Below are 25,197 nucleotides of genomic sequence, written 5' to 3' on the forward strand. Positions count from 1 at the left end.
TTTCATGATCAAAAGCACTTCGCGCCCTACAACTTACATGTGATCCATGATCATAATGTGAAGTCGTTAGCTCATCGGTGGTACAACATCTCAAACTCTGCTGTGAAGTATTGCGGTGCGATCGCACGGGTCGCAAGAAGGTGGCCACATGAGCGTCAACCATGGAGATCATAGGTTTCGCTTCTCATTGCTCTACTGGTGGTCAATTCATTGATTCATTCAATGTTACAACTTGATGATCACATTATTGTATAGCCCGCACACGTTGCACCGAACAACGGAGGGCAGGCCCTTCACGTTGCTGCATTCTTTGACGAAGCTCAACGGACACATGCTACTTCTTGAGCTTGCGTTGGTTTTTACCATGAAGAAGAAAGGGTGATGCAGCAAGGTAGAGATAAGTATTTCCCTCAGTTAGAGAACCAAGATATCAATCCAGTAGGAGGTACGAACAAGTCCCCAATCTATGCACCTGCCCAAACAATCAAACACTTGCACACAACGCGATAAACGGGTTGTCAATCCCTTCACGGTCAATTGCAAGGATGAGTTCTGATAGAGATAGATATAAAATATTGCTAAAATGTAAAACAAAGTAAAAGTAAATAAAGTGCAGCGATGTATTTTTTGGTTTTTTGGTTTATCGATCCGAAAATATATGATGGTAAATAGACCCGAGGCCATAGGTTTCACTAGAGGCTTCTCTTTTGAAAAGAAAACATACGGTGGGTGAACAAATTACTGTCGAGCAATTGATAGAAAAGCGCAAAGTTATGACGATATCCAAGGCAATGATTATGAATATGGGCATCACGTCCGTGTCAAGTAGACCGAAATGATTCTGCATCTACTACTATTACTCCACACATCGACCGCTATCCAGCATGAATCTAGAGTATTAAGTTCATAAGAACAGAGTAACGTCTTAAGTAAGATGACATGATGTAGAGGGATAAACTCAAGCATAGGATGAAAACCCCATGTGTAGCGACCCAACCTCAAACGGTCAAGTCTCTGTGCTTAAGTGTCATCCCTGGATCGGTATGCTAACACACACAGTACTCGAGGATTTATAACAGAGGTAAATCACATGTATAAATAACATAAGTATTATTACCTCAATCCAAACAGCGGAAGTAACAACAAGGTTGTGGATTCCCATCAACACCAACGGCAAAGTTGAGTGTAGAAATCATAACCCTAACGTATCACTTACTCGTCGTAAGATTCCTGCAACATGAGACGTTGCAGCCACAAAGGTCAGTACATTGAATGTACTGGCAAATTCACACTGTAGAGCAATGCTGAATAATGGCTATCACTACATGCATCTATGGCTGGTGGAGGCTCTATGGTTATAATGTTTTTGCGAAAAGCCAATTTTTTCCTACATCAAATGAATATATTTTATTTAACTACAAAGTTTGTTGAAAACATTGAGAAGGTTCCTCCAACTCAATCCCAAAATAATCATTAACCCAATCAAATTCACTAAATAGAGTGTTGAGATCAACATGATAATCCAAGTACCAGAGACTCAAGATGTCCATAACCGGGGACACGGCTAATCATGATTAGTTTGTACACTCTGCAGAGGTTTGCGCACTTTTCCCCACAAGACTCGATCTCCTCCGTTGGATTTCTCGCACTTCATGGTGTTTGAGAAACGGATGACCGAGACACAGTCTTTCAGAAGCATTAACTCTAACCCCGGGTAGACAGTACCAACCTACATCCCCTACATCCGCTAGCCTACCACTGGAAGAGGTCATGCAACATACTCAACTATGCTAGAGCCCATAATAGCTTGTGGCTACCCACGGAAGTTTCTAGCATGAATAATCTTATGATCCCTTTGAGCCTGGGTGGCGAACCATAGGATGATCACACGGGTCCTCCGGGATATCCTAGGACAACACTGGATTCTCCAGGTGCCCGGGCAAGTCCACTGGGTGCTCTAGGGTGCCCCTACCATTCCACCCAGATGTGTATTAAAGTAGCCACCTTAAGTTAACCATTAATTAACAATCTCACATTGGTCATGGATACTCTCAAACCTAATCCACGTCTACGAGCATATCATGGCAATATAAGCATAACGTAGAAGTAAATCCCAGGTTTGAATGCAGGACAATAGGTTCCTACCTCATCACCTACTTCCCAATACCCACATGTTATCAGTTCCTAACCATGCAATGTTTGAGGGTTGAAACTAATGCATAAAAACTGAGTAATGAAAAGTATGATCAAAGTGTGAACTTGCCTATACTGTTGATGAAGATGATTCACACTCATAACTCCTTATAGTTCTACTCGTCACACTCCGGTCAATCTATCGTGAGCAAGCAATAGTAATCACACACATAAGCAATCACTCAAAAGATCGGAAAGAACGAAGAAGACAATTCGAAAAACATCAAAACCAAGCAAATAACTCTTGCAACAGAAAACAATTTCTAACAGTACGAAAATTATGTGAGTTTGGCCTTATCAGAAAGTTTAGGTCAAGAGCTTCGATTTGCAAAAAAGAATCAACTCAAACGGAGTTATAAAACTCAAGTTACGATCAAATGAAGTTCAAATACAAATCTGTTTGAATTAAAATTTAAGAACCTTTAAAAAAATGTTTAAGTTCTTTATCTGGATAGAGGGGATCATAACAAAGAAGTGGGCGTTGGTTTCATCTAATTCCGAGTAACGAGCAAAAAGTAGTGACCGTTTGAGGAACAGGGACTAATCTGTGAATACATTATTCACAAACAGGTCCCTGGCAGAAACTAAAAAGAAAAAAGAAAAATCCTATCGAACGAACGTTCTCCACAGTACCTGATGTAATGAATATGTTCGCTGTAAAGATCGAACTAGTGAACGCTCACAAAAAGAACGTTTTGAAAAAAACAAAGACGCAATCTGGATCGTCCGATCCAGATCGGACGGTCGGAGCGGCGTCGGTTACCTGCGGCGGCGGCGGAGATCGACGGCGAGGGCAGCGTCGGCGGAGGGCGGCTCTAGCGACTACGGTGTGGCGAGGGCGGCGCGGTGGCATGGCGCGATGACGGCTGCGGCTTCAGGGCGATGGCAGGGAGTGACAGCGGCGCTAGCTGCGGTGGCGGGCGGAGCGTGTAGCGGCGGCGATGAAGTCCGGCGGCGGCGGCTCCTCGGTTCCTGCTGCTGCGGGTTGGGGGAAAAGGAGAGAGAGGGGCCGGGGTGCGCATTTTAAAGGAGGGAAGGGGGCGGGTGTTGCGTGGGCGAGGGGCGGAGCGAGGAGGAGACCGGGGCGGTCACGACGGCGTCCGGTGAGGGCGTGCCGGAGTCGGACTCCGGTCGGGCGTGGGGAAGACGGCCCCGACAGGTAGGCTCCACCTGTCGGCCTCAGCGGCGTGGCGGTTCAGGTGGTGCGGGCGCGGTCCGCGGCGCAGCTGGGCTGGCCTGGCGGCTAGCTGGGCCGGCTGGGCTTCGGCCCAGTCGGTCTGAAGTCTTTTTTTATAAAACATTTTTTTAGACAACAAAAACAAGAGTAAAACCATATAAAATAAAATATACTATAGGCATATAATATATCGAAATTTTCAAAAAAAGATTTCCTACATCGTGAACATTTTTATAACATCAAATAAAATCTACAAAAATTCAAATAAATCAAACAGTGCTACTGCTCTAATAAAATCCAATAAAAATCATTTTAAAAATACCAAAATAATTTCAAATTTATTTTGCTCAAATTTTCTATTGTAGGAAATCATTTTACGCTAATTTCCACATATTTTATTTTTGGAGAGAAATAATTTGAATAAAAACCAAAATAACTCCAAATTGAAAATGATTTCAAAGGGGCGTTAAATTTGGTTTTTTTGAAACTTCCAACTCATATTTCATATAATTTGAAGAAGTCATTTTATCTTCTCTCGTGAAAATCATTGAGTTGCATAAAGTGACTGAGTTGGAAAAATATTTCCAAATGAAATTCAAATATTTTTGAAAACCCTTTTCATTTAATTAAATGGAAGAAGTCATGTCATCTTCTCTCTAAGGTTTTGTATTTGAAAAGAATTTGAATTCATGGAGATCACGAATGCAAGGTGAAAGTTTGGGAAAGTCCTTTTACTCCCTCTCATTTAACTTTCAAAAAGTTTCAAATTTCACTCAATTTCACACAAGCAATCAAACAATCAATCATAACTATCTATTTAATATAACATTCCAAAATTTAGAATTTTGGGATGTCACAAACCTACCACCCTTAAAATGAATCTCGTCCTCGAGATTCGGAGAGGCTAGCAAGAAATAGGTTAGGTTTGGGGGTCTTCTCAAAATCAATCGTTCATCACAGGGGGTCTGGGGTGCTACCACCCTTAGAAACATCGTTACGGTCCCATCAATACTCATATAATCCATCCTTATTCTTGACAATGTCGGTCTTCTCAGATCTCGGGAAAATTCCTTCTCTGGGCTCTTCCGGTAGTGGCATAACCCGGTAGTGGCATAACCTTTTCCTCAATACTCCTGTCCTTTCATCCGGGTACAGTTTTGCTGTGACGTGGTCTTCTTAGCTGATGGGTCTGGCACCAATACTAAACAACTATCGATATCTCATGGTGGTCAACAATTTATGGTTTCTCCTGCAGGAAATGGGTCTGGGCTTCATTCTAACCGTATGACCTATGGTTGGCAACAACTGCCTTGTACAAGGGGAAATACTTATACCATTCTAAGGTTTAAACAAGGTTTAGTATCGCCGTCTCTCAACTATAGGTAAGTCACTCAGATTTACCATCCCACATAGCAAGGCGAATAATAAGAGTAAGTCGGTATGGTGATCAATCCATCCTGCACCCAAATCATTACCTTGTATATGGTTTAGCGAATCTCGTATTCTAACACTCGGTCATCCTCACAAGCATTGCAGAATTTCTCTTGTCCATGAACTGGGTTTGAATAAATCCATTGATTCTGCAAGCCAAACAAACATCTATCGTTCCTTCACCACTCTCAGGTTTTGCGTTACACCTATAAAATCGTATGTCGATAAAGTCGTCACTTCTTCTAGGGTTTTTTCCTTTAGCAAGAGTGTGCTTGCTTCTTGGTAGGTCCTGGAGCCTGTGGATTATGGCCCATCTCATCACTTGCAAACCTTGAACTCAACATCGAGGCAACTGATCATTATTCAAACATCTTGCTTCCTAGCATTCTTAATTCCGTCCAATTGTACTGTCTCCCTTCCTTCTATTGGTACCAAACTAAGACATGATTAATCAGACTCGTCCTGGAGTTAGAATTGCTCCATATTACCAACATTATATCTCCTTCATGTCCAATAGTACTCCATCTCTTCATAATCTTAGGGTATCCCACATATCGACATAAAACTCGTACTTATTTAGTCCGAAGTCCACTCCGTGGAATCTCATTATCTTTTCCAGGGGTCAAGGGTCTTCACAGGGTACTACCACCCTTAAAATTCTCCAATTCTTCCATAGACCATATTTCTCATATCCTCGAAAATGGTCAAAATATTTCTTCATAGAGTAACAACTCATAAAATCCATATCAGTACCATCGATGCTAACTTTATTGATTCTTCAATGATTAGAATCTCTTGCTTTCCATTACATGCCTCAATCTAAAGGAAAATGCTCTCACTACTACTACTATACTTCTTTCTTCTGCTGGATGGTTCTTTGTACCATGGGGTAAAGGTGACACTGAGCAGGGTTGTGGGTAGTCCCTTCACACAAGAAACAAGTGATCTGCCTAGTTGGGCATTCTTCGGCTGGGTGACTTCCTTCACAATTAGGGCATTCATCCTTGTGTTCCTTATGGTTGTGTCCTATTTCTCCACAGAGCTTGCATGCACAAGGTTTCTTCATATCACTTCCATAAGGCTTCACAAACCAAGACTTTGGCAAAGTCAACTTAAATTCTTTCCAAGTGGTTACTCCTTGCCATCCATTGATGGTTTCGTAGATTCTCCACCAAGTAGTAGCACCTCTTTCAAAGCACTGAAGAGCATGCTGGGCCATATCCTTTCCGGCTATAGTTTTATTCTCCATATGATCTTCCATGTTATGAATCCATCGGTCTGTCCCCAATTGAGTCATTAGTCCAGAAAATATAAGCTCATCTCCATTCATCCTCTATTGGGTCCATGGGTTTGGGGTGGGATAAGAGAGATAGAGAGGGATGCACACAATACAAACAAAAGTTTTGAAAAGACAGATTTTATTTGTGGCTGTCAGAAAAACATCAAACAAGTGACAACTCACAATCGCCGCATCTAACGCAGGTATATAATAGGGGTCTGGGCTTCTAAAGGTCAACAAATCTTTAACGTCGCCAAACTCTTCAAGTCTTCTTCATGTCTCTGATGGCTTCTTCCGATCATGCTTGACCTTCTCAAGTTCTTTTGCCAGATCATCTTTGTTGACGCGAAGTCTCTCGTGACATCCTTTAATATTTCTGGAGTTGCGTTCCAAACTTCGGCGCTTCAACATCCTTGGCATGAGCCATGGTACTACTGTCCTTCAGTTCCTGATGAATCCCCTGTATCACGAGGTTTTGCTCCTCCAGCTTGGCTACTTTTAGCTTCTGGTTCCCGAGTTCTTCACGAATTGCCTCCTTGTCAAATATAACTTCCTAAGGGTCCACCTAAAATTCTTCATGTAATACTCCAGATCCTGGCGATGCACCAGCTAAGGTTAAAGCTGCATCCTTTGCTGACAGATGCTTCATCAGCCTTCTACCATCCAATCCTTCCATGCATATGCATACTTAATTCCGCACAATGACAATAGCATAAGCGGGCGATAACACCATGGTTAGCCGTGTCTATACCCATGTTACTGCCATGAGCTTTCATTCCATAATTGATATGTCCTGCCTTAGGGTTTTCTTGACAAAACTTTGAGTTCTAGTGCTCCATGTTCCGGTCTTTCTCTGATACAACTTGATCTCGGGTATTGTCAGCTTCCATAGTCTGCCAAGTTCCATAAGGGTAGCCTTTCTAGGTCATACAAATCCGAAAATTCTTCAGAGCCTTAATTTCTCCTAGTCTTCAGAGTCTTCAACCGTTGTAGTTTTCCAATTACATGGTAAAATCTTCTTCATTTCGAAGTGGTCTTAGTTGTCTGATATCTTGTACTTCTTGGAGTGGTCTCATAAGTCGGATCTTCGCGTGGTCAATAAGGGAAAGGTTTATAGTCTAACTAAAAGGGAATATTTTGATAAGCTCAGAAAAGAAGAGAGGTAAAAGATCTTTTTGAAGAGAAAGTTGTAGAGAAAATCTTTCCTATGGGCTTGCCAGTCTCTAGGGGTCACGTCCTACAGTCAACATATGCTCTGATACCATCTTGTAGCGACCCAACCTCAGACGGTCAAGTATTTGTGCTTAAGTGTCATCCCTGGATCGGTATGCTGACACACACAGTACTCGAGGATTTATAACAGAGGTAAATCACATGTATAAATAACATAAGTACTATTACCTCAATCCAAACAGCGGAAGTAACAACAAGGTTGTGGATTCCCATCAACACCAACGGCAAAGTTGAGTGTAGAAATCATAACCCTAACGTATTACTTACTCGTCATAAGATTCCTGCAACATGAGACGTTGCTGCCACAAAGGGTCAGTACATTTAATGTACTGGCAAATTCACACTGTAGAGCAATGCTGAATAATGGCTATCACTACATGCATATATGGCTGGTGGAGGCTCTATGGTTATAATGTTTTTGCGAAAAGCCAATTTTTTCCTACATCCAAGGAATATATTTTATTTAACTACAATTTTTTTAAAACATTGGGAATGTTCCTCCAACTCAATCCCAAAATAATAATCATTAACCCAATCAAATTCATTAAATAGAGTGTTGAGATCAACATGATAATCCAAGTACTAGAGACTCAAGATGTCCATAACCGGGGACACGGCTAATCAGGATTAGTTTGTACACTCTTCAGAGGTTTGCGCACTTTTCCCCACAAGACTCAATCTCCTCCGTTTGACTCGCACTTCATGGTGTTTGAGAAACAGATGACCGAGACACAGTCTTTTAGAAACATTAACTCTAACCCCGGGTAGACAGGACCAACCTACATCCCCTACATCTGCGAGCCTACCACTAGAAGAGGTCATGCAACATACTCAACTATGCTAGAGCCCATAATAGCTTGTGGCTGCACACGGAAGTTTCTAGCATGAATAATCTTATGATCCCTTTGAGCCTGGGTGGCGAACCATTGGATGATCACACGGGTCCTCCGGGATATCCTAGGACAACACTGGATTCTCTAGGTGCCTGGGCAAGTCCACTGGGTGCTCCAGGGTGCCCCTACCATTCCACCAAGATGTGTATTAAAGTAGCCACCTTAAGTTAACCATTAATTAACAATCTCACATCTGTCATGGATACTCTCAAACCCAATCCACGTCTACGAGCATAGCATGGCAATATAAGCATAACATAGAAGTATATCCCAGGTTTGAATGCAGGACAATAGGTCCCTACCTCATCAACTACTTCCCAATACCCACATGTTATCAGTTCCTAACCATGCAATGTTTGAGGGTTGAAACTAATGCATAGAAACTGGGTAATGAAAAGTATGATCAAAGTGTGAACTTGCCTGTACTATTGATGAAGATGATTCACACTCATAACTCCTGATAGTTCTACTCGTCACACTCCGGTCAATCTATCGTGAGCAAGCAATAGTAACCACACATAAGCAATCACTCAAAAGATCGGAAAGAACGAAGAAGACAATTCGGAAAACATCAAAACCAAGCAAATAACTCTTGCAACAGAAAACAATTTCTAAAAGTACCAAAATTATGTGAATTTGGCCTTATCATAAAGTTTAGGTCAAGAGCTTCGATTTGCAAAAAAGAATCAACTAAAATGGAGTTATAAAACTCAATTACGATCAAACGAAGTTCAAATACAAATATGTTTGAATTAAAATTTTAGAACCTTTAAAAATATGTTTAAGTTGTTTATCTGGATAGAGGGGATCATAACAAAGAATTGGGCATTGGTTTCATCTAATTCTCAGTAACGAGCAAAAAGTAGTGACCGTTTGAAGAACAGGGACTAATCTGCAAATAAATTATTCACAAACGGGTCCCTGGCAGAAACTAAAAAGAAAAATCCTATCGAACGAACGTTCGGCACAGTGCCTGATCTAATGAATATGTTCGCTGTAAAGATCGAACTAGTGAACGCTCACAAAAAGAACGTTTTGAAAAAAAACAAAGACGCGATCTGGATCGTCCGATCCAGATCGGACGGTCGGAGCGGCATCGGTTACCGACGGCGGCGGCGGAGATCGATGGCGAGGGCGGCATCAGCAGACGAAGGCTCCGGCGGCTTTGGGGTGGCGAGGGCGGCGCGGTGGCGAGGCGCGGCGACGGCTGCGGCTTCGGGGCGACGACAGGGAGCGGCAGCGGCGCTACCTGCGGCGGCGGGCGGAGCGTGTAGCGGTGGCGGCGAAGTCCGGCGGCGGCGGCTCCTCGGCTGCTGCTGCTGCGGGTTGGGGGAAAAGGAGAGAGAGGGGCCGGGGTGGGGCTTTTAAAGGAGGGGAGGGGCGGGTGTTGCGTGGGCGAGGGGCAGAGCAAGGAGGAGACCGGGGCGGTCACGACGGCGTCCGGTGAGGGCGTGCCGGAGTCGGACTCCGGTCGGGCGTGGGGAAGACGGTGCCGACAGGTGGGCTCCACCTGTCGGCCTCAGCGGCGTGGCGGTTCGGGCGGTGCGGGCGCGGCTGGGCTGGCCTGGCGGCTAACTGGGCCGGCTTAGCTTCGGCCTAGTGGGTCCGAAGTCTTTTTTATAAAACATTTTATTCAGACAACAAAAACAAGAGTAAAACCATATAAAATAAAATATACTATAGGCATATAATATATTGAAATTTTCAGAAAAAGATTTCCTACAGTGTGAACATTTTTATAACATCAAATAAAATCTACAAAAATTAAAATAAATCAAACAGTGCTACTGCTCTAATAAAATCCAAAATAAATCATTTTAAAAATACCAAAATAATTTCAAATTTATTTTTCTCCAATTTTCTATTGTAGGGAATCATTTAAACCTAATTTCCATATATTTTATTTTTGGAGAAAAAAATTTGAATAAAAACCAAAATATTTCCAAATGAAATTCAAATATTTTCGAAAACCCTTTTCATTTAATTAAATGGAAGAAGTCATGTCATCTTCTCTCTAGGGTTTTGTATTTGAAAAGAATTTTAATTCACGGAGATCACGAATGCAAGGTGAAAGTTTGGGGAAGTCCTTGTATTCCCTCTCATTTAACTTTCAAAAAGTTTCGAATTTCACTCAATTTCACACAAGCAATCAAACAATCAATCATAACTATCTATTTAATATAACATTCCAAAATTTAGAATTTTGGGATGTTACACCATGTTTTTACCCTTGATGGCAACAATGCAATACGTGCCTCGCTGCTCCTACTTTGTCACTGGGTAAGGACACAGCAAGATTGAACCCAAAACTAAGCACCTCTCCCATTGCAAGAAATACCAATCTAGTTGGCCAAACTAAACCGATAATTCGAAGAGAAATACAAACATATTAAATCATGCATATAATAATTCAGAGAAGATTCAAATAATATTCATAGATAATCTGATCATAAATCCATAATTCATTTGATAGGGCAATAGGGTTGATGTAGAGCATGGTATTGAAGATCATAGAGAGAGAAGAAGCCATCTAGCTACTAGCTATGGACCCGTAGGTCTGTGGTAAACTACTCACGCTTCATCGGTAGGGCAATAGGGTTGATGTAGATGCCCTCCGTGATCGAATCCTCCTTCGGCAGATCGCCCAAAAAGGCCCCAAGATGGGATCTCACAGAAACAGAGGCTTGCGGCGGCGGAAAAGTATTTTCGTGGATGCTTCTGATGTTGGGGGTATATTTGAGGATTTATAGAGCTGAGAGGGAGGTCGGTGGACTCCCGGGGGGCCCAGAAGCCAGGGACGCCCCTAGGGCGCGCCCCTAGGGCTTGTGGAGCCCTCGAGACTCTTCTGACTTGGCCTCCAAGTTTTGTGGATGTTTTTTGGTCCAAGAAAAGTCATCGCGAACGTTTTATTCCGTTTGGACTCCGTTTGATATTCCTTTTCTGTAAAACTCAAAACAAGAAAAAACAGAAACTGGAACTGGGCTCTAGGTTAATAGGTTAGTCCCAAAAATAATATAAAATAGCATATTAATGCATATAAAACATCGAAAATAGATAGTATAATAGCATGGAACAATAAAAATTTAGAGATACGTTGGAGACGTATCAAGCATCCCCAAGCTTAATTCCCGCTCGTCCTCGAGTAGGTAAATGATGAAAACAGAATTTTGGATGTGGAATGCTACCTGACATATTTATCCATGTAATCTTCTTTAGTGTGGCATGAATATTCAGATCCATAAGATTCAAAACAACATTTTAATATTGACATAAAAACAATAATACTTCAAGCATACTAATAAAGCAATCATGTCTTTTCAGAATAACATGGCCAAAGAAAGTTATCCCTACAAAATCATATAGTCTAGCTATGCTCCATCTTCATCACACAAAGTATTAAATCATGCACAACCTCGATGACAAGCCAAGCAATTGTTTCATACTTTTGATGTTCTCAAACTTTTTCAACTTTCATGCAATACATGAGCGTGAGCCATGGATATAACACTATAGGTGGAATAGAATATGGTGGTTTTGGAGAAGACAAAAGGAAGGAGAAAGTCTCACATCAACTAGGCGTATCAACGGGCTATGGAGATGCCCATCAATAGATATCAATGTGAGTGAGTAGGGATTGCCATGCAACGGATGCACTAGAGCTAAAAGTGTATGAAAGCTCAAAAAGAAACTAAGTGGGTGTGCATCCAACTCACTTAATCACAAAGACCTAGGGCAATTTGAGGAAGCCCATCATTGGAATATACAAGCCAAGTTCTATAATTAAAAATTCCCACTAGTATATGAAAGTGAAAACAGAGGAGACTCTCTATCATGAAGATCATGGTGCTACTTTGAAGCACAAGTGTGGAAAAAGGATAGTAACATTGTCCCTTTTCTCTTTTCTCTCATTTTTGGTGGGCTTCTTTGGCCTCCTTTTGTATTTGAGCTTCTTTGGCCTCTTTTATTTTTCATAAAGACCGGAGACTCATCCCAACTTGTGAGGGAACCATAGCTTCCATCATCCTTTCTTGACATGGGACAATGCTCTAATAATGATGATCATCACACTTTTATTTACTTACAACTCGATTCTATAACAAAATATGACTCTATATGAATGCCTCTGGCGGTGTACCGGGATGTGCAATGATCTAGCATAGCAAATGACATCAAAAAATGGACAATCCATGAAAACATCATGCTAGCTATCTTACGATCATGAAAAGCAATATGACAATGATGGTGCTGTCATAATGAATGAAATAGTGGAAGTTGCATGGCAATATATCTCGGAATGGCTATGGAAATGCCATAATAGGTAGGTATGGTGGCTGTTTTGAGGAAGGTATATGGTGGGTTCAATGCACTGGCGAAAGTTGCGCGGTACTGGAGAGGCTAGTAATGGTGGAAGGGTGAGAGTGCGTATAATCCATGGACTCAAAATTAGTCATAAAGAACTCACATACTTATTGCAAAAGTCTATTAGCTATCGAAACAAAGTACTACACACATGCTCCTAGGGGGATATATTGGTAGGAAAAGATCATCGCTCGTCCCCGACCACCACTCATAATGAAGACAATGAATAATTAAATCATGCTCCGACTTCATCACATAATGGTTCACCATACGTGCATGCTACGGGAATCACAAACTTTAACACAAGTATTTCTATCAATCCACAGTTACTCACTAGCATGTCTCTAATACCACCATCTTTATATCTCAAAACAATATGCAAGGAATCAAACTTCTCATAGTATTCAATGCAACTTATATGAAAGTTTTTATTATATCCCTCTTGGATGCCCATCATATTAGGACTAAATTCATCACCTAAGCAAATTATGCTGTTTAGAGACTCTCAAAATAATATAAGTGAAGCAAGAGAGTTCAACAATTTCTATGAAATAAAACCACCGCCGTGCTCTAAAAAGATATAAGTGAAGCACTAGAGTATATTGCCTAGCTCAAAAGATACAAGTGAAGCACAAATAGTATTCTAATAAATTCACGATTCAAGCGCGTCCCTCTCAAAAGGTGTGTACAGAAAGGATGATTGTGGCAAACTAAAAAGCAGAGACTCATATCTTACAAGACGCTCCAAGCAAAACACATATCATGTGGTGAATAAAAATATAGCCTCAAGTAAATTTACCGATGGATTGAAGACGAAAGAGGGGATGCCTTCCGGGGCATCCCGAAGCTTAGGCTCTTGGTTGTCCTTGAATATTACTTTGGGGCACCTTGGGTATCCCAAAGCTTAGGCTCTTGCCACTCCTTATTCCATAGTCCATCAAATCTTTACCCAAAACTTGAAAACTTCACAACACAAAACTCAACAGAAAACTCATGAGATCTGTTAGTATAAGAAAATAAATCACCACTTTTGGTACTATTGTGAACTCATTCTTTATTTATATTGGTGTAATATCTACTGTATTCCAACTTCTCCATGGTTCATACCCCCGATACTACCCTTAGATTCATCAAAATAAGCAAACAACACATAGAAAACAGAATCTGTCAAAAACAGAACAGTCTGTAGCAATCTGTAAACTTCAAATACTTCTGTAACTCAAAACATTCTAAAAAATTAGGACAAAATAGGCAATTCATATATCAATCTTGTGTAAAAACTTTGGGATTTTATCGCGCTTCTGTGATTTTAAACAATTCTATTACTAGGTGCAAAAATTTCTGTTTTTCAGCAAGATCAAATCAACGATATACCAAAGTATCCCAAAGGCTTTACTTGGCTCGAACACTAATTAAAAACACTAAAACTGTCAGGACCCCGATTCCAAGTCACATCGATCTAGCCGGTAACACCTCATATCACTTTGCGGCCTCACGCACGGTATTCCCACTGGTGTCGCCTTACCATGGCCCGGGACCGTTTGCGCCTTTTGGCTCACGTATATGATAGTGTCGCTAGCATCCATATGACAGAGAACCCGGGCCGACATGACTAGTCGTGAACCCAAAGTGGCACTAACTTACGGGGACATGCATACATGAATCAACATCGAGCTTGTCGGTCAGCAGCGTGCGAATCCGGGCTATAGCACTGGGCTAACAGGACTTCGGTGAACCGGGCTGTAGCAGGCTAGGCAGGACTCCGGATGTCACCGCGTGACATTTCCCCGAAGGGACAGACACAGGAACAAAGTGAATCACATGCCGGTCAGTCAAGTGTTCCGGAGCAGTAGTGCTGGGCTAGCAGGACTCCGGTGAACCGGGCTGTAGCGGACTACTATGGCTCATGGAAGCACAAGACTACATTTCCCCATAAGAGAGGCCACCAAGGATAAACAACTAGGTTGTCGGATCCTACACATACCAAGCATTTCAATCATACACACAATATGCTCGATATGTGTAAATACAACATGGCATCACAACAAAACTCTACGACTCAAACTATTTATTCATTAGGCTCCGAGGAGCGAGATATTACAAACATGGGTCTCATGACCCAACATTTAGAGCATACAAGTCAAACCACATGCGGAAGCTTAACATGTCTGAGTAAAGACATCTACAAATGAAGAAGGCTGAGAAGCCTGACTATCTACCAGATCCTGCCGAGGGCACATGATCGTAGCTGAGGTATCAAGCTAAACGTCGAAGTCCACACGGAACTACTAGCGAGACTGACGTCTCTCTGCAAAACATAAAATAGGCAAACGTGAGAACGCCATCCGTAGCACTCACGCTTATCTTGCGCATTTTAGAGTATCCACTTTCACTTGTCTATGAACTGTACAGGCAACCCAGAAGTCCTTTACCGCGGACACGGCTATTCGAATAGATGATGTTAACCCTGCAGGGGTGTACTTCTTCACACACGCTCTCGCCACTTACCACCATGTACACATCATGTATCTCGGAAACCTTCAAGCGGAAGCCTGGCGAGGGTGTCGGCCACGGCCTACCTAAACACTCAAGTCTCTAGTCCAGGTTTATCGCCTATTCAGGTTCCATCCGCAGGGAGTCCGACCGAGGTTTCCACATACGGCCCCGAACGATGTGCACAGGGTTCCGCGACACCAAACGGGCGCCCGGCATACCCGGCCACGTGGCTACCGCATCACAGCCCACCCCTCGGGTCAACGCTGCGCACGGCCTCCAGCATACTACAAACACGAGAAACTACTTGCAACTCCTGGACAGAGGACAAGGGTGGTTAAGAAGCCAAGAGAGTCAATTAAGGATCCCAATGTGTGGTAGTAGCTGTTCATGGATCACAAACACAGAACTCGGTTCCCGAGGACGGTTTTAATGAGACAACCCACCATGTACTCCTACATGGCCTCTCACCGCTACCTTTACCAAATCATGTTCACACACTTAGCTCTCAACAGTAGGACATGTTCACCACATTCCAATTCATCCCCGATGAGTCGGACCCGACTCAACTCTAAGCAGTAGCAGGCATGACAACAAACATGAATGAGTAGGCACATCAAGGCTCAAACAACTCCTACTCATGCTAGTGGGTTTCATCTATTTACTGTGGCAATGACAGGTCATGTAGAGGAAAGGGGTTCAACTACCGCAGCATGTAACAGTTCAATCTTGTTGTCCTAATGCAGTAAAAGAGAGCAAGAGCGGGAGAGTGAGATTGTATCGGAATGAACAAGGGGGTTTTGCTTGCCTGATGGAGTGGTAGTAGGATACTGCCCTTCAGTCGGATATTCATGGGTATCCTCGGAGGTAGAACCTACCACGAAAGACACATCGGAACACAATCATCACATGGCAATGTGCAACAATATGATGCATGCCATGACATGGCAATATGGGTGTGTTTTGGCTAATGCATTCTAAAACAGGTTGGTTTGAGTCCATTTTAATCAAAGATTCAAATGAAAGCCCATGATGTGAAGTCATATTAATGCATTAGCTTGTTTCACTTAAACAGCAAGTTTAAATTGTTCTGACATCCATGAAACCACTATAGATGGAAATATTGGATTTTTCTGATCAATTTTCATATATAAATCTTTGCATTTGGAGTTACAGATTAATTTCTATGAATTTTAGAAGTTTAGGGCATTTTCTGGAATTTCTTGAATAAGAACAAATCCAGAAAAAGGTTAACTGCGTCAGCATGACGTCGGGGTGACGTCAGCAGGTCAAAGGTGCCAGCCCAGGTCAAACCTGATGGCTGGGACCCACATGTCAGTATAACAACTAACTAACATAGTTAGTTAGTGTTACGTTAGCACTAATCTAGGTTAATTAGGGCCTGGGCCCACATGTCAGTGAGTCAACCAATTAACTAAGTCAATTAGCGCTAACTAATGTAACACCTAAACTAAACAGGGGCATGGCCCACATGTTAGTGACCCTGGGTGGGTCAAACAGGGGTCAAACCCGGGTCAACTCACCGGAGTTGACCCGCGGCTCATCGCCGGTGAGGCCACAGATGGCGGAGGGGCTCGCGATTCCTCCTCTGGCGACCAAATGGTCGGCGGAGGGTATCTACGGGACGCGGGCACTCGTCCGCATCGAGTGGTTGCAGCGGTTGGGCCTGGGATGGCCGGGGCATCACCGGCGTCGACCTTGGTGGTCGCCGGAGCTCGGGTGAGCTCGGGGTCGATGCTACGGTGGGCGGGGTGGCTCGTGCGGGGCACCTACGTGCTCTACGCGGCGCGGAGAGGGATCTGAGCACGACGGCCGGACCGTTAGGTGGCCGGAGATACGTCGGCGGCGAGCACAAGCGGCGGCGCATGCGGGCGAGCAAGGTGCGATGGCTACGGTGCACGAGAGCGAGAACGGCGAGGGGGGAGAGGATCAGTGGCTCACGGCGAGTGCAGGGGAGCGAACTGCGAGCTCGGGGGAGAACCGGAGCGGTCGGAGAGGCGGAGGCGATCTGGTCATCGGGAAGTTGGAGACGAGCTCGGTGAGGACGTTCGGGGGCTTCCGGCGGGGCGTGGCTCGGTGAGGGGGTGGAGGACGAAGTGGCGGAGCTTCTGGGTGCTTCAGCGAGGCGTGGGGTGGCCGGTGGCCATGGCTACGGTGAGCAGCAGCTGCGGCTTCGCTTGGGTGGGTTTACGCGAGAGGGACAGGGGAGGGGATGAGCACAGGGGGAGGAGTGAGAGGGCCTGGGGGGTGCGTGGCGTCTCCAGCCAGCTCCAGGCGGTCGGCGGCAAGCAGGAGGAGGCGTGGTGAGCTTGGCGGTGTCGCGGTGTCCCTCCTCTGCCTACTGGCAGAGGTAGGCGATGACTGGCACCAGGCTAGTGGGCTGGGCTGGCCAGGTAAGAGGCCCAGGTAACTCTCTCCCTCTCTTTTCTTTATGTTTTCTTTTTTTCTGCAATTGTTTTGAATTTGGTTTTCAAACCAAACCAATTTTTATGCTTCTGAAAGTATTTAGGTGTACTTAGGAAACTAGTCCAGAGCCACATGCAAACTTTCAAAATTATTGGGCTTATATCTAATTTATAGTAAATATAAACCCAATTCAAATAGCTAGTGAATTAATTCAAAGGGCCAAAAATAATTATTTCTGTGATTCCAAAAATATTGGTTTGAATTTTACCTCTTGCCAATATCTTCACAGAATAACAGGAACATTTTCTTGGGCCCATTTGAAAAGATTTTAATGTTGATCATTTTTAAAAGGTTTCGGAGGCTTTGAAAATTCCCTCAATTCAATTTCCTTGAAATTTAAACATGATGCATGCCCACTAACGCAACTATTACGCTCAGATATTCTAGGGTTGTGACAACTCACCCCCACTAAACAAGAATCTCGTCCCGAGATTCAAGAGGTGAAGTAAGAAGACAGAGGGGTCACAAAACTATCACAGTCTTCTCGATCCAACTGCCCTTCTCGAAGATACCGATACATTGCATCACATTGATCTTGACGGCTTTGTTTTCGAGATCTTCATTCAACACGATGACGACGGAAGGAAACTCTATGGGATTGATCTTCTCGAAGATCGACCTATTCAAGATCAACTCGCGGAATGAGATGTTGAACATCTCAAGTTGAGACACAAGGCACCCGTCGAGAGGGATGGAAAGATGACGGAGGTTCAATTTGGTAGGCAACAATTCCACGCTGAAGTAGGATGGTGCATGGTTTCAAAGTAGCGAGGAGATAATTGTCATGATTCCACAACGAGGCACCTTGGGAGAGGTGACTCGTAGAATTATTACCTTAAGTGGCAAAAAGAATTACTTTTGATTCATAGATCATTGAAACTCTTCATACCAGCCTGAGGCAAATCACAATTGATCGTTTGGAAGAATTCGAGAAGATGGTATACTCAGTTTGGAAAGAAAACAGTTATAGAACAACTCGACAAATGGAAGGCACATTCCAGTTGATACCAAGGATATAACCTAGTGACTGAGCGTTCTTTCAAGAACTTGAGCATTTCCATATTCATCAAGGTTTTACCAACATCTATGCCAAGATCCTGGTGACACCTCGTACTACCATGATGAATAACGATGGAGGATGCAGATGCAGAGGAGGACAACACTTTCTCAGATTTTACCTTGACGACGCCAAGGAAACAAAATCTAGATGATCGACCGAGAGACATTTAGCACTCCGCTTCTACTGTTCTCCTTGATGTACCAGCTTAACTCATTATCATTCGTTATCTGGAACATCAAATAAAGGTCTGACTTCGGGGGCACAAACATCCATAAGGATCAACTTTTAGTATCGATCATATGAAATCCTCATGGTGAAGATGGTCAAATTTCTTAATCAAGAAGCTACAATAATAGATCTTCCGGCTTGGTGTGTCGGCCAACATCAACCTTGTCGGGACCTACATCATAGATCTTGGAAAAGTTCCAACCATCATATCTGCCTGAGATTCAGATCCGGTTGGTAACGGAATATTTCAGACAACATGTCTGGAAAAGAAAGTTTGCAACACAAATCAACGAGATGACGTTGTGAGATTCTCGGGAATGAACTACGATAGCAAGCTCCAAAACACGAGCTGGTTCTGCTTCATACATGTGAACACGCTATCCAAGACAAGCATGACCACGTAGTAGTCTTACAACAAAACATTACCGAGTTCTGATTGGGAACCATCATCGAGGATATCGAAGTCCTTGCATAAGGCATGCTCTTAAGAAGGAACTTCCTCTCCTTGAACAAGTCAATCAGTGGCTTGGTGTGCTAGGAACACATATGGAGTGGAGGTAATTAATCTACCAAACCATAGAATACTTCGGACGAATGCATGACTGACTTGGGATGATTCCAAAGGAAGAAAAACAAGCTCCCTCGAATTCACGGCGGCAACTTGCATCGATTGCACGTGAACTTAGAGGAAGTCACTACCTTCATCCAAACATATACTTCATGAACGGGGCATGAAGAAAATGCTTACACAAGTTTCCAACACTAGCTGGATATTCAACATGAATCATCGAGGAGACAAAATGCTGCTGATGGGCTCAACAGCAACTCATCGGAATTTCCATATCACTGGACTTCCACCATTATGTGAACAATGTGTTAGTATTGGTCAGACCAAAATATGTAATGGTGTATGCTTGAGGAATCAACCACGAGTAAGACAATATTACGAATATCGTTGGTTCTAACTTGATTTGACGATGGCCCACACTCAAATCAGGGTTTGGGCGAGACGAAGGTTCAACAACTGATCACGAGGACCAATCGGTGAAGAAATCATCTTTCTACAATAAACACACAAACACAAGATATCCCTTTGGAAATGAACTAAGTTAGACAAGCCTTTATCTTCCAACTCTCCAAGTTGTTGTTTAGCTTGACCAACTAGCTCAGGGGTATCCAACACAGATTCTTGGAGAAGGGTTGGTTACAAGAAACCAACTTGATCACGAGCTCAACATAACAGTCAGACGACAACCTCGTGATACTTCCGAGAAAATAATCAGAAAATCATGAACCACCGACATGTCTCTAAGCTCGAGAACAACCTTGCTTTTCAAGGCAAGACGACATGATGAGAAGAGTAAGGAATTCAATCCTATCTCAAAGATCGAGGAGTACACCAGAAATAAGGATAGGGTAGCATGATCAATCCTAGAAGAGTGATTCGATAACCAACATGCTAAGAATGATATTAATGTCCATTAACTACCAAGCAACACGGTTGCTAGGAGTATTGATTTCACACATCACGATTCACTTGTCGGCATTCCGGTTACAACAACACAGGAACCGAGGAATGAACAATGATGGCAAGAAGTATCACTATATCAAGAATTCATAAGAGGTGGTGCAATTCTCATGACATTCCTGATGTAAAGAGGGCAACACTCCAAGGTAGAACAGAACAAAAGCTGGATTGGCATTTTGATCTGCGGGATACAACTACTTTGACCCAATCCTAGAAATGGATGAGGTACTGGAGTTTGTTTCTCCTAGTCATTCTGGAATGAGATGGCTTGACAGACCACAAGAATAATAGGCATCGGTGAACGAATGCACGCATACTCTTGACTATCAAATGATAGATGGAGGTCAAAATACAATTAAAGACGAACAACTCAAAGGGACATACAGTTTTCTGAGTTGTGGATGCATAGATTAGTATGACGAACCAAGTTCAACAGGTTTCTTCCAGATAATCCATGCAGAGAGGTAGGACTGGCAGATTCACAATGTAAAATGGAGAACTCATCAAGAGCACTCTGGTTGTGATCTTTTGGTTCAAGAACTTCTGCCATAATCAGTACATGGTATTTGGAAGAAGGAATCACCACAGACCTCGAAGACTAACGCAAAGGTTACTAATATCCTAAAGGAACTAGCAAACACTATCAACAAGAAAGTACGTAGGGTTCAAGAACCCAGGAATAGAATACCTACTAACTAATAACATCACGGGATGCTTTCGAGAATGATGGCCAGAATCATCACACTGGGAATACAAAACATTGCTAGATTACTGAGTGGTTCTCTAAGACACCTAGGGTCATAATAATAGCTCCAACATATATGTTGATGCAACAGAGTACCTCAACTCACCGATTAGTGAGGTTAAACTAGCCCAAAGAGACATCGGGAACGGAAAGAAGGGACTTGCAATTGCATCAGACTATTTAAAAACCTGGGATGAATCGGACAACATAACGGCTGTAAATGCTCAGAAAAAGATTTGAGACATTCACAAGGATTTGCATAGTCACTCAACAACATCATATCAAGGTTCTGGTTCAACTGACAACATACTAAAAGTAGTAGAAACTGAACTGAAGCCTGGAACCAACAATCCTAAGATTCTACGAATTAGTAACACATGAACCTGATAGAGAGATGAGATCCTAATCCTTAACCGACGTAGAAAGAGAAGAGGATGACTCAGATCAGAGGGCATAAGGTAAAGGAGTAAAAAGAGCCTTACGTTCCCTTCCACAATCAATTCCCTTATATAACTAAAGCATTTCTAGACTCGACTTCGACCAGTTTGGCTTGGTAATCCTACAGGCAGTCAGGCTCTGATACCAAAGCTGTCAGGACCCCGATTTCAAGTCACATCGATCTAGCCGGTAACACCTCATATCACTTTGCGGCCTCACGCACGGTATTCCCACTGGTGTCGCCTTACCATGGCCCGGGACCGTTTGCGCCTTTTGGCTCACGTATATGATAGTGTCGCTAGCATCCATATGACAGAGAACCCGGGCCGACATGACTAGTCGTGAACCCAAAGTGGCACTAACTTACGGGGACATGCATACATGAATCAACATCGAGCTTGTCGGTCAGCAGCGTGCGAATCCGGGCTATAGCACTGGGCTAACAGGACTTCGGTGAACCGGGCTGTAGCAGGCTAGGCAGGACTCCGGATGTCACCGCGTGACATTTCCCCGAAGGGACAGACACAGGAACAAAGTGAATCACATGCCGGTCAGTCAAGTGTTCCGGAGCAGTAGTGCTGGGCTAGCAGGACTCCGGTGAACCGGGCTGTAGCGGACTACTATGGCTCATGGAAGCACAAGACTACATTTCCCCATAAGAGAGGCCACCAAGGATAAACAACTAGGTTGTCGGGTCCTACACATACCAAGCATTTCAATCATACACACAATATGCTCGATATGTGTAAATACAACATGGCATCACAACAAAACTCTACGACTCAAACTATTTATTCATTAGGCTCCGAGGAGCGAGATATTACAAACATGGGTCTCATGACCCAACATTTAGAGCATACAAGTCAAACCACATGCGGAAGCTTAACATGTCTGAGTAAAGACATCTACAAATGAAGAAGGCTGAGAAGCCTGACTATCTACCAGATCCTGCCGAGGGCACATGATCGTAGCTGAGGTATCAAGCTAAACGTCGAAGTCCACACGGAACTACTAGCGAGACTGACGTCTCTCTGCAAAACATAAAATAGGCAAACGTGAGAACGCCATCCGTAGCACTCACGCTTATCTTGCGCATTTTAGAGTATCCACTTTCACTTGTCTATGAACTGTACAGGCAACCCAGAAGTCCTTTACCGCGGACACGGCTATTCGAATAGATGATGTTAACCCTGCAGGGGTGTACTTCTTCACACACGCTCTCGCCACTTACCACCATGTACACATCATGTATCTCGGAAACCTTCAAGCGGAAGCCTGGCGAGGGTGTCGGCCACGGCCTACCTAAACACTCAAGTCTCTAGTCCAGGTTTATCGCCTATTCAGGTTCCATCCACAGGGAGTCCGACCGAGGTTTCCACATACGGCCCCGAACGATGTGCACAGGGTTCCGCGACACCAAACGGGCGCCCGGCATACCCGGCCACGTGGCTACCGCATCACAGCCCACCCCTCGGGTCAACGCTGCGCACGGCCTCCAGCATACTACAAACACGAGAAACTACTTGCAACTCCTGGACAGAGGACAAGGGTGGTTAAGAAGCCAAGAGAGTCAATTAAGGATCCCAATGTGTGGTAGTAGCTGTTCATGGATCACAAACACAGAACTCGGTTCCTGAGGACGGTTTTAATGAGACAACCTACCATGTACTCCTACATGGCCTCTCACCGCTACCTTTACCAAATCATGTTCACACACTTAGCTCTCAACAGTAGGACATGTTCACCACATTCCAATTCATCCCCGATGAGTCGGACCCGACTCAACTCTAAGCAGTAGCAGGCATGACAACAAACATGAATGAGTAGGCACATCAAGGCTCAAACAACTCCTACTCATGCTAGTGGGTTTCAGCTATTTACTGTGGCAATGACAGGTCATGCAGAGGAAAGGGGTTCAACTACCGCAGCATCTAACAGTTCAATCTTGTTGTCCTAATGCAGTAAAAGAGAGCAAGAGCGGGAGAGTGAGATTGTATCGGAATGAACAAGGGGGTTTTTCTTGCCTGATGGAGTGGTAGTAGGATACTGCCCTTCAGTCGGATATTCATGGGTATCCTCGGAGGCAGAACCTACCACGAAAGACACATCGGAACACAATCATCACATGGCAATGTGCAACAATATGATGCATGCCATGACATGGCAATATGGGTGTGTTTTGGCTAATGCATTCTAAAACAGGTTGGTTTGAGTCCATTTTAATCAAAGATTCAAATGAAAGCCCATGATGTGAAGTCATATTAATGCATTAGCTTGTTTCACTTAAACAGCAAGTTTAAATTGTTCTGACATCCATGAAACCACTATAGATGGAAATATTGGATTTTTCTGATCAATTTTCATATATAAATCTTTGCATTTGGAGTTACAGGTTAATTTCTATGAATTTTAGAAGTTTAGGGCATTTTCTGGAATTTCCTGAATAAGAACAAATCCAGAAAAAGGTTAACTGCGTCAGCATGACGTCGGGGTGACGTCAGCAGGTCAAAGGTGCCAGCCCAGGTCAAACCTGATGGCTGGGACCCACATGTCAGTATAACAACTAACTAACAGAGTTAGCTAGTGTTACGTTAGCACTAATCTAGGTTAATTAGGGCCTGGGCCCACATGTCAGTGAGTCAACCAATTAACTAAGTCAATTAGCGCTAACTAATGTAACACCTAAACTAAACAGGGGCATGGCCCACACGTTAGTGACCCTGGGTGGGTCAAACAGGGGTCAAACCTGGGTTCAACTCACCGGAGTTGACCCGCGGCTCATCGCCGGTGAGGCCACAGACGGCGGACGGGCTCGCGATTCCTCCTCCGGCGACCAAATGGTCGGCAGAGGGTATCTACGGGACGCGGGCACTCGTCCGCATCCAGTGGTTGCAGCGGTTGGGCCTGGGATGGCCGGAGCATCACCGGCGTCGACCTTGGCGGTCGCCGGAGCTCGGGTGAGCTCGGGGTCGATGCTACGGTGGGCGGGGTGGCTCGTGCGGGGCACCTACGTGCTCTACGCGGCGCGGAGAGGGATCTGAGCACGACGGCCGGACCGTTAGGTGGCCGGAGATACGTCGGCGGCGAGCAAGGTGCGATGGCTACGATGCACGAGAGCGAGAACGGTGAGGGGGGAGAGGATCAGTGGCTCACGGCGAGTGCAGGGGAGCGAACGGCGAGCTCGGGGGAGAACCGGAGCGGTCGGAGAGGCGGAGGCGATCTTGTCATCAGGAGGTTGGAGACGAGCTCGGTGAGGACGTTCGGGGGCTTCCGGCGGGGCGTGGCTCGGTGAGGGGGTGGAGGACAAAGTGGCGGAGCTTCTGGGCGCGTCGGCGAGGCGTGGGGTGGCCGGTGGCCATGGCTACGGTGAGCAGCAGCTGCGGCTTCGCTCGGGTGGGTGCACGCGAGAGGGACAGGGGAGGGGATGAGCACAGGGGGAGGAGTGAGAGGGCCTGGGGGGTGCGTGGCGTCTCCAGCCAGCTCCAGGCGGTCGGCGGCAAGCAGGAGGAGGCGTGGCGAGCTTGGCGGTGTCGCGGTGTCCCTCCTCTGCCTACTGGCAGAGGTAGGCGATGACTGGCACCAGGCTAGTGGGCTGGGCTGGCCAGGTAAGAGGCCCAGGTAACTTTCTCCCTCTCTTTTCTTTATGTTTTCTA

The sequence above is a fragment of the Triticum aestivum genome, chromosome 5D (genome assembly GCF_018294505.1).
Source record: "Triticum aestivum cultivar Chinese Spring chromosome 5D, IWGSC CS RefSeq v2.1, whole genome shotgun sequence".
Lineage (NCBI taxonomy): Eukaryota > Viridiplantae > Streptophyta > Magnoliopsida > Poales > Poaceae > Triticum > Triticum aestivum.